This window comes from Schistocerca americana, chromosome 4 (genome assembly GCF_021461395.2).
Source record: "Schistocerca americana isolate TAMUIC-IGC-003095 chromosome 4, iqSchAmer2.1, whole genome shotgun sequence".
Lineage (NCBI taxonomy): Eukaryota > Metazoa > Arthropoda > Insecta > Orthoptera > Acrididae > Schistocerca > Schistocerca americana.
Genome location: NC_060122.1, coordinates 368635472 through 368646722, shown reverse-complemented (window position 1 = coordinate 368646722; position 11251 = coordinate 368635472).

The window sequence follows — 11251 nt, the reverse complement described above, 5'->3', positions numbered from 1 at the left end:
ACAACATTGTGTCCCTGTGAACCACTCAGTTGAACCACTCAGTTTTCATCAATATACTGCACAATCTTGGAATATGGCACAAAGAAAGCATGTAAAGAATAGAGGCTGCATTTCAAATAAAACTTATCCAGTATATGTGGGTAGTGGAGCAAAGCCAAAGTTAGGACATTTGCTGTGGCAATGTCGCATTTGTTGTGTCACCATCCCTAATCCTCCACACTCCCGTACTAACCTTCTCCTCCCCGACTCCCTTCCTCTCATTCCCTCACTTCACCTCTTCTCTCCTCCACTTTGCTCCCTTCCTCCACTTGGGAATTGTTGGGAAAAAGACAGTCTGCACAGAGATGCTGGAGAGGGATGATGTCAGTTACTCTATTTATTTACTAAATTTACTTTTGTGAGTGTTATTCTGCTGCTGGATTGTGCCACTGTTGCCTCCCCTTCACCACTTGTGAACCTCGGGGAGGGGGAGGGGGAGGCGGAAGAGAGACTGGATCTGAAGAATCTGTCTTTATTTTTGGTGGGAAATGTGTTGAACTGATGGTGTTGGACCGAGAAGAGTTTAATAAGTGCATTATGTGTAAGTACACAGTTGAGAATTATTTCCATAGCCTCTACAGGAGGAATGGAAGTAGGGGATAATGAATGATTCTAGTGGGAATACTTTTCAACAAATACCGGTGTTACAACAGGATGGACTGAGGATGCAATTCACAACTCATAGCGACTACGGCATAAGCTGGAACTGTTCGTATTTTTTGGCCAGTCAAGCCACAGTGCTTGAGATGATTGTATTCCACTACCCCAGACTGAATGCATCAGAAGCGTTCGTCTTGGTTTATGAGAATCTACTGAGGATGCCTGAAATGGACCATGCTGTGTATATGGTCACCTTTCTGTGCTCCTTAGTCCATAATACCACTCGAAATTGACAGCAAATTGTCTTACAGCAGCTTCCAAAGAATAGCCTCCTACCAATCTACAAGCGTGTAGCTACTGAGGAATTTGTACACACATACATGGACATGGTAAGAAGGGATAGGGCAGTAAACTATCACTAAAGTGTAGGAAGGTCACTACAGACTACCACAGCTGACAGAAAACGCTTCACTGCTCAAATTACATATCGAAATAGTCATGAAAAACCACAATTCGTAAACAGTGGATCATAACGCAACACATGAATTGGGAATGAAAACAGTCTAACCTCCCTGCCTTCTTCCCCTCCTCCCTCCCTCTCCTCCCTCTTGTAGGTAGGGATATCGGTTGTCTAGGACTGTTCTAACTTGTCACTTATGGTACGCAAAGAGATCCAACTGCTGGCAGTGATATGCTGTTTCCAATGTGCAGAAATAAGTAGCAGATAAACAAATGACCCAAAAAAGGTCGCTTCCTGCTAGCCGTTAAACGTACTTTTACAAAGGCTAGCTCCAGTGGAATAAGAGCAAAATACCTGACTATCCATGATGGGTGGAAAACTAAGTGATCAACAGTGGCGTGTTATCCAACATTCTGGATTGGCAGGCACGCTATGGAAGTGGTCCTTGGCTAAGCAAAAGGAAAACATCTTGCTTATACCATGGTCAAGAACATCCATAAATCTCAAAAAATGTATAACATTGTGCTGTCTCCAATAACGTTACTTTATTTTGCTACCAGTTACGTTCCTGAGCCATCATCAATGGCAGCTATATGACATGCAAAAGAGAAGAATTTGTCAATGCCAAACGAAATAAGAAAAACAGAAGAATGTAAAGTAGATCAAAATACTCATGAAAATTTTCACAGATGTATCACATGTCAAACGTTTTAAAAATAAGTTATCACACAAAACCATAATTGCCAAGATAATATAAGATCGAAAACTACAAGAAGACAAAAATGTGATGACACATTTGACACATGGACAGCAAGTTATGTACAGCAATACAAGTCAAAGGCCTTCCAAGTCAAATATGACAGCTCTGACTGAACCCAAATAAATTGTGATTGAATAATTATATAATAATCAAATTATATAACTGAAATATTAACAGATCTGCACTTAACTGAAATCACATAAAACGCCAATCAAATAAAATATAAGGTAACAGTGTGATATATATATATATATATATATATATATATATATATAAGAGGGGGCTTTTAATCCTGATCCAACTGTTAAAATAATAACATATTTTGGGGTTGGTTGGTGTGTAGAAGGGGGTAAGGGAAAGGTATTAAATATATGAGAAAAATTACAAAGTCGTGATATTAAAATTTAATACAGTCAAAAGGGTTTCAAGAATACAGAACTATGAGACATTGGCCCTACAAAGCTAAAGAACTTACAGAAATTTTAAAAACAGAAATCATATTAATTATAGCCAGTCTAACAGGCACACCATCTCTCATCAAAATTAAATAAAAATAGAACACAGATGCCAATATATAAAAATTGGTCACAGTTACTGACCAGAAAGCCAAAACCATTGATGTCCATATTTACCTTCAATCATGACACTGACCAAAAATGAGGAACTGATTAAGAAACGCTAATTATAAAGAGAACAATATTAATGTTACTTCAATTTGGAAATTCGGTGCAAAAAAGTGAGATGTAAAGAAGTGAAACTGAAGTTAAGGGGAGGTTGGGAAGGGGATGGTGAGGAAGGGTTAAAAGAAAAATGCATATATGCGCATCAAAAACTGTGGATTAAGTAACTATCATCATCAGTTTAAAATTATGAAAAATGTAATGGAAATGTAATAAATGACAGTGGATCCATGAATTCTGAAGTATCATGTGTAGTGCCACATTTGTATGCAATAAACAGCATGATCAATTCAAAAATGTATTAATAATATTCTTATTGTATTACTGTTATTATTATTCACAAACACGTTACACAATAAATACATTGCATCGGCTACAACAGGAAGCATGCATTTATTTAACACGATACTCACTATTAATACTGCGAATCCAGCCTTTTCTGCGAGTCTCTAGTTTCTTTCCTAGCTATATTTTGAAGTTATACTTCCTTTTCTGACTTCACAGCTTTAACAAGTTCTTTCCTGTTGTCGGATTTCACAGATATAGCAGATTCAGCACATTTCATATGGTAGTTAAAGTTCGTAAATAGTTCAGCTTTCTCCATTTCCACTTCCAGTCTGTTTTTTTCATTTGTCCAGATATGTAGCATTACATTGAAAAGCCACTCTACAAACCCACTGCATGGTGGTACTGTTAGTACATGCTGGATAACTTTCAGCAAATTACGTGTTTTCCATCTCTTAAAAAATGTCACCCATTTGCTTGAAATGTTTGAGTCTGGTCACGTAACGTGTATCCACAGGACATGTGGCCTGTAATTGAAGAAGTGTCATGATGATCTCTCCATTGGCAAAAGATTCCGGAATAGTCCCCCATTCGGATCTCCGGGAGGTGACTGCCAAGGGGGAGGTTACCATGAGAAAAAGACTGAATAACCAACGAAAGGATAACGTTCTACGAGTCGGGGCGTGGAATGTCAGAAGCTTGAACGTGATAGGGAAACTAGAAAACCTGAAAAGGGAAATGCAAAGGCTCAATCTAGATATAGTAGGGGTCAGTGAAGTGAAGTGGAAGGAAGACAAGAATTTCTGGTCAGATGAGTATCGGGTAATATCAACAGCAGCAGAAAATGGTATAACAGGTGTAGGATTCGTTATGAATAGGAAGGTAGGGCAGAGGGTGTGTTACTGTGAACAGTTCAGTGACCGGGTTGTTCTAATCAGAAACGACAACAGACCAACACCGACAACGATAGTTCAGGTATACATGCCGACGTCGCAAGCTGAAGATGAACAGATAGAGAAAGTGTATGAGGATATTGAAAGGGTAAAGCAGTATGTTAAGGGGGACGAAAGTCTAATAGTCATGGGCGACTGGAATGCAGTTGTAGGGGAAGGAGTAGGTTACAGGAGAATATGGGCTTGGGACGAGGAATGAAAGAGGAGAAAGACTAATTGAGTTCTGTAACAAGTTTAGGCTAGTAATAGCGAATACCCTGTTCAAGAATCACAAGAGGAGGAGGTATACTTGGAAAAGGCCGGGAGATATGGGAAGATTTCAATTAGATTACATCATGGTCAGACAGAGATTCCGAAATCAGATACTGGATTGTAAGGCGTACCCAGGAGCAGATATAGACTCAGATTACAATATAGTAGTGATGAAGAGTAGGCTGAAGTTCAAGACATTGGTCAGGAAAAATCAATACGCAAAGGAGTGGGATACGGAAGTACTAAGGAATGACGAAATACGTTTGAAGTTCTCTAACGCTATAGATACAACAATAAGGAATAGCGAAGTAGGCAGTACAGTTGAAGAGGAGTGGACATCTCTAAAAAGGGCCATCACAGAAGTTGGGAAGGAAAACATAGGTACAAAGAAGGTAGCTGCGAAGAAACCATGGGTAACAGAAGAAGTACTTCAGTTGATTGATGAAAGGAGGAAGAACAAACATGTTCCGGGAAAATCAAGAATACAGAAATACAAGTCCCTGCGGAATGAAATAAATAGGAAGTGCAGGGAAGCTAAGACGAAATGGCTGCAGGAAAAATGTGAAGACATCGAAAAAGATATGATTGTCGGAAGGACAGACTCAGCATACAGGAAAGTCAAAACAACCTTTGGTGACATTAAAAGCAACGGTGGTAACATTAAGAGTGCAACGGGAATTCCACTGTTAAATGCAGAGGAGAGAGCAGATAGGTGGAAAGAATACATTGAAAGCCTCTATGAGGGTGAAGATTTGTCTGATGTGATGGAAGAAGAAACAAGAGTCGATTTAGAAGAGATAGGGGATCCAGTATTAGAATCGGAATTTAAAAGATATTTGGAGGACTTACGGTCAAATAAGGCAGAAGGGATAGATAAGATTCCATCAGAATTTCTAAAATCATTGGGGGAAGTGGCAACAAAAAGACTATTCACGTTGGTGTGTAGAATATATGAGTCTGGCGATATACCATCTGACTTTAGGAAAAGCATCATCCACACAATTCCGAAGACGGCAAGAGCTGACAAATGCGAGAATTATCGCACAATCAGCTTAACAGCTCATGCATCTAAGCTGCTTACAAGAATAATATACAGAGGAATGGAAAAGAAGATTGAGAATGCACTAGGTGACGATCAGTTTGGCTTTAGGAAAAGTAAAGGGACGAGAGAGGCAATTCTGACGTTACGGCTAATAGTGGAAGCAAGGCTAAAGAAAAATCAAGACACTTTCATAGGATTTGTCGACCTACAAAAAGCGTTCGACAATATAAAATGGTGCAAGCTGTTCGAGATTCTGAAAAAAGTAGGGGTAAGCTATAGGGAGAGACGGGTCATATACAATATGTACAACAACCAAGAGGGAATAATAAGAGTGGACGATCAAGAACGAAGTGCTCGTATTAAGAAGGATGTAAGACAAGGCTGTAGCCTTTCGCCCCTACTCTTCAATCTGTACATCGAGGAAGCAATGATGGAAATAAAAGAAAGGTTCAGGAGTGGAATTAAAATACAAGGTGAAAGGATATCAATGATACGATTCGCTGATGACATTGCTATCCTGAGTGAAAGTGAAGATGAATTAAATGATCTGCTGAACGGAATGAACAGTCTAATGAGTACACAGTATCGTTTGAGAGTAAATCGGAGAAAGACGAAGGTAATGAGAAGTAGTAGAAATGAGAACAGCGAGAAACTTAACATCAGGATTGATGGTCACGAAGTCAATGAAGTTAAGGAATTCTGCTACCTAGGCAGTAAAATAACCAATGACGGACGGAGCAAGGAGGACATCAAAAGCACACTCGCTATGGCAAAAAATGCATTTCTGGCCAAGAGAAGTCTATTAATATAAAATATCGGCCTCAATTTGAGGAAGAAATTTCTGAGGATGTACGTCTGGAGTACAGCATTGTATGGTAGTGAAACATGGACTATGGGAAAACCGGAACAGAAGAGAATCGAAGCATTCGAGATGTGGTGCTATAAACGAATGTTGAAAATTAGGTGGACTGATAAGGTAAGGAATGAGGAGGTTCTACGCAGAATCGGAGAGGAAAGCAATATGTGGAAAACACTGATAAGGAGAAGGGACATGATAATAGGACATCCGCTAAGACATGAGGGAATGACTTCCATGGTACTAGAGGGAGCTGTAGAGGGCAAAAACTGTAGAGGAAGACAGAGATTGGAATGCGTCACGCAAATAATTGAGGACGTAGGTTGCAAGTGCTACTCTGAGATGAAGAGGTTAGCACAGGAAAGGAATTCGTGGCGGGCCGCATCAAACCAGTCAGTAGACTGATGACCAAAAAAAAAAAAATTCTTAGTAAATGGCAAGACCTCATTCAGTGCAGATACTTCAGAAAATAGTTCATCACCGTTTATATTTATGTTGAAATAATCTATAAGTTTCAATATCTTCTCCATTTTAAGGGCTCTTCGATACTTAACTGAGAGCTAAGTTTAAAAACTGAATTTTCACTGATGTCAAATCCTAGTATAAAAGTACTGACTCTCTGACAAATTTTTCTTGTTCATATTGCAGATATTTCTCATCTGTTGTAATACTTGACTGCGAAGAAATTATTTCTTTCTCTGTTGAAATAGTTTCTGTATGCAACTACAGGAATACAGAATGTATTTCTGTAATCTGTATATAATCATCTTCCACGTGTTTCATGGCTGCATTAAAATCTCTGTGAGTGTTACTTCATCGTCCACTTCACAGTCGTTTTCATGAGCAACGAATATCAAAGTAAGTTTGGCAGTATTGTCTTCACCCAGGCTTAGAAAGTAGAACTTCAACAAAGGCCAGTTCTGGAGCATGCTATCCACAGCAGAAATAAGGGACAAAAAGAGTGTAGGAACGTGGTGGAATAATGTGGAGTACTCTGGCTGCAGAACTCAATAAAGTTCTTCAGCTTACTCATCTTTTGGTGCTTGAAGAAAACTCATTAAATATCTTAACCACCGACGATTCAATATAGTATGACAATTGTTTTAGTCCCTGTTTCGCAATATTGTGCAGTATATGCAAGTTACAGTGTCTTGCAATAATATGTTGGGCTTCAAACATTTTTTTCAACCCCATGAAATACAGATTGGTTTTTCCCATAACAGAATGAATAGTTGTCCGCACCTCAAGCAACTAGTTGCGAGGCTGAAAGCTTCTTAGCTATAGAATTTGCCGTTTCGTCAGCGTCTTCGTAAAAATCTATAACAGCTGATTTCGTTCCAAATTCTTAGCGAAGTACCGGAGAGCTACAAGAAATAATTTCATATTATTCCTCTTATTTAAAGCATCACATGCAATCGAGAATGCAGTTGTACCAACTTTTTTAAGAATTTGTTGCAGAGAATATAAAGCCAATACTTCTTCTACAATTGCTTCAGCTTTAGTCCACCAACACTGAAATCTGGATGATTGTTTCGAAGTTTGAAAGAAAAAGTGAGGTAGGAGAACAACGCCATAGCCTTGTGAAAGGTAACTGTGGTTATGTGTGATGATATGTTAATATTACTCTTCCTAACTAGTCCCCACAGACACGAAATATCTTTAAAAAAAAAATGGTTCAAATGGCTCTGAGCACTATGGGACTCAACTGCTGAGGTCATTAGTCCCCTAGAACTTAGAACTACTTAAACCTAACTAACCTAAGGACATCACAAACATCCATGCCCGAGGCAGGATTCGAACCTGCGACCGTAGCGGTCTTGCGGTTCCAGAGTGCAGCGCCTTTAACCGCACGGCCACTTCGGCCGGCGTGAAATATCTTTAAACAGTGAATTTTCTTAACACATCCCGCACCTTATCAATATGAGTCTTAGTAATGGCAATCAATTTACCGCATTCACTGAGTCGTATTTCACTGTAAACTTGCACGACTTGTTTTACAATGTCCGCTATATTCATTTCGTTTCCAAAGCCACCCCAAATAGTCTGTTTAATTTAGCCATTCGTCACTGAAATGAGACTCAGGGCGCATTTTCTAGCCTGTTGCATTTGAGGAGCTCACTATAGTGCGATGTTATATACTTACACATGTCACTCAGTCACTGCAATGCCGATCTCAAAAACACTTCATCTTTAAACTTAGCGCATGCAGTGTGGGCTACACCTAATTCAGCCACGACAAAACACTTCATTACATTAATCAGCCGCGCGCAACAATGGATATACTTGGCGCTTTCATTTGTTCGACAAAGGAATTCCTTTTTGAATCAGTAGGTCTTTACTGCAAGCACCGATAATAAAATGAAAATGCCACATTGTCACGGCTTGTTTGCTTTCTTGTTTCTTGCCGCTATATAGTACTGTGCAGAAGAATGAATGTACATAAACTGATATTGCAACTCTCCTTTATTGTCCACGTGGAAGTTGACATGCAGCTGTCCTAGGAAAATACAAGCTATTACTGACCGGTCTTTCCTGGTTTATTCTTATCGTAGCGGTCTTCAGATGACTAAACGGCAATCGACGACAATGGGCACCGTAGTGTAATAAAAATACAGAGCCTCTTTGACCCCTTCGACATGGCTGACAAGCAGATGAACACGCCAATTTATATTAAAATACATCGGACTTCGTTGAGACAAATTAGCATTACTTCCAAGTCAATCAGATACAAAATGTTGAAACCAAGGAATAATCAAACTGAAAAGTTTAACGGACTGAATATTCATTATTTGACTTTTATAAAAAAAATTAAATAAGGACTTAGTAAATATAAATTTAGCCTAATTTAAGGGGCTCAGAAAACCAGAGTTTTGACGTCCAGTCAGGACGTTCGACTAAACACTGCAGTAAGACCGAACAGTTGGCAACACTATATAATTGCCAGTCGCTGATAGGATGCCTTCCGAGCTTCTGCGATTGCGAGACCATGCTTTCAATAAATTGATAATTTTGAGTTAATAAGTAATATATTGTTTCATCATTTTCAGGTTACGGTGTTTTCGTAAATAAACACTTCTGAAGGACCTCCAAGAAAATTTATTTCAAGTAATATAGCTTCCCGCGTCATTACTTACAATTATGGAATATAGAATTGCACCTTTCAGAGAATCCATGGCGCTGATACTATTTTTGCGAAGGACACCTGCTAGAGCTTTACGGTAAAATAGGCAAGTGGAAATCCTGCGCAGCGACTCACTAAGGTAAGTCAAGGCCGAGTCGTCTTCATCTCTGTTAATCTGGGAAGGAAAAGCACTGTCAGTCATCCTGTACGTCTCTCATGCCATCTTCTACGGAGTACGGAGTCACTACCTAATCAGAGACACTTCAGGTGATTTTGTGAAGAAGGGGGGGGGGGGGCCTTACAATTTTTACAAACTGTTTTCTGGTTGCAGCAGACTTGAGAGTTGGTTGAGTTTCAAGAAGCCTAAGTCACGTGGCCCACAGGTTGTGCGTTCCTGGTAGTTTTTTATTCATTTTCTTATGATGGATGAAAAGGTGGTGTGACGTTACTGCCTGATACCGCTATGTGATGTTAATTCACTTTTTGCCATTGTAAGCTTCTTTAAATGAGGATATTGGAAAGACGCCTATGCACCAGCCTCGATCAGCTGGGGCGTGTTCAGAAACGTCTTCATGGACTCTGTAATCGACAAAAGATTATTAGGTCAAGAGGTCCTCCTCTAGGTATATGGGCAGTCTTACGTAAGTCAGGAGGTGGCCTACTCCATGGCTTTTGAATACCGGACAGGCCCCTGAGCCCCCTGTGGTCAGTGAGAACCACAGCTACTCCGCAGCCTGCAGTGAATAATTAAGCACTACGTTTCTGCCTCTCTGTGCATACTGTAGTGTCACGGAATAATAAAGAGTTGGAAACATGGATCATTGTCAAAGTTTCGTGCCTATGCCGAGAGCCAGAGGGAGTAGGTTAGCTGGGAGGTAAGAGGATTGCGCATGTATCGGAATGTGTCGTCACGCAGGGGCAATGGCCTGGTTACACACAACAGGCGAGAGAGAATTGCTTAGCACGCGGGTTGTGTTAGACGGAGACTTCCGTAGAGTGTAAGACAGAGGTAGAGCGTCAGCAGTACTGCGTTTCACAACTTCGCCTTAAGTCGGTCGTAACAACACGTAACTCTGTCGCAAGAACACCTAAGGGGCGAATACAACAGATGAATCAACAGTATAAGTGGAATGAATGCGTTCATTACAAACGAGCATGACGTCAGGACGTCGCTCGTACGTCCTTTAAATACGCCAGCTTTGATAGCAACAAGGCACTCGCAGTTAGACTTGCAGTTAGATGTGTACTGGGTCGCTGCGCAGCGCTCAGCTCGGTGATCGACATGTTAATCTTTATGAAGGAGATGTTGCAGTAAGGGAGGCCCATCCAGCAGCAGACGTGAGGGGACAGTACCAGCTCTGGTCCTCTCTGCTGCCGCTGTCAGTCATCAACCCAGGATTAGCAGACATCGGGGCAGACTCGCTCGCCGCCAATGCTGACCACATCAGTGAGCCGTCGTCGAGATCGTGCGGGGCCTAGGCCCTGTGCATCCACCGTCGCAACCGGGTGAGCCGACGACGCTGGGGGACTGCAGCCCATTCCGCCCGTCCACCGCAGACGAGCCACCTGGAGGAGCAGGGAAGAAGACGGGGTGGGGTAGAGTACACTCCGCACTACGAGAACGCTTCTCGTGGCGACAGCGCTGGGACTCCAACCCGGAGCCTCCACGTGCAGTGGCCTGCTGTCCGCCGCCGGGTCGGCCGGCCAGCCGGACGCCAGCAGCCACGCGAGGCCGCTACGTCACAGCACGCGGCGCTGCGCTAGCAAGACTGGTGCGGCCCGTAGCTGGTGTCATCGCTCCGAGTCAGCGAGGACTTGGGGAAGGTCATTGTGAAACACGTATGTTGTGTGGCGGCGATGGCGAGGCATTGCAGAGTCTCTGACCAGAGAGCTATTTGTAGTTCCTAGTCTGCGCTTGACCGCGCGAGTGTTCAGTTGGAGACTAGTAGCGCGTGTGAGATGATTCAGTTGCGAGTTAGAGTTCGAGAGTAGGAGCGCGCGAGAGATAGTCGCAGTTGTGTGTGAGGAGTCGGCGGGCGTCGACATGGCACTCTGGTCAAGATTCAGGACGAGGTATATTTTTAAATAAGGTAATGAAGCAGCATTGCGCACATTTGATAATGTAATGTAAATTAACTGTAACTAATTTGTTCAAGAATCGCCCCAATAATAATTTTGTTTTCAAACCAAGCACTTTAACAAA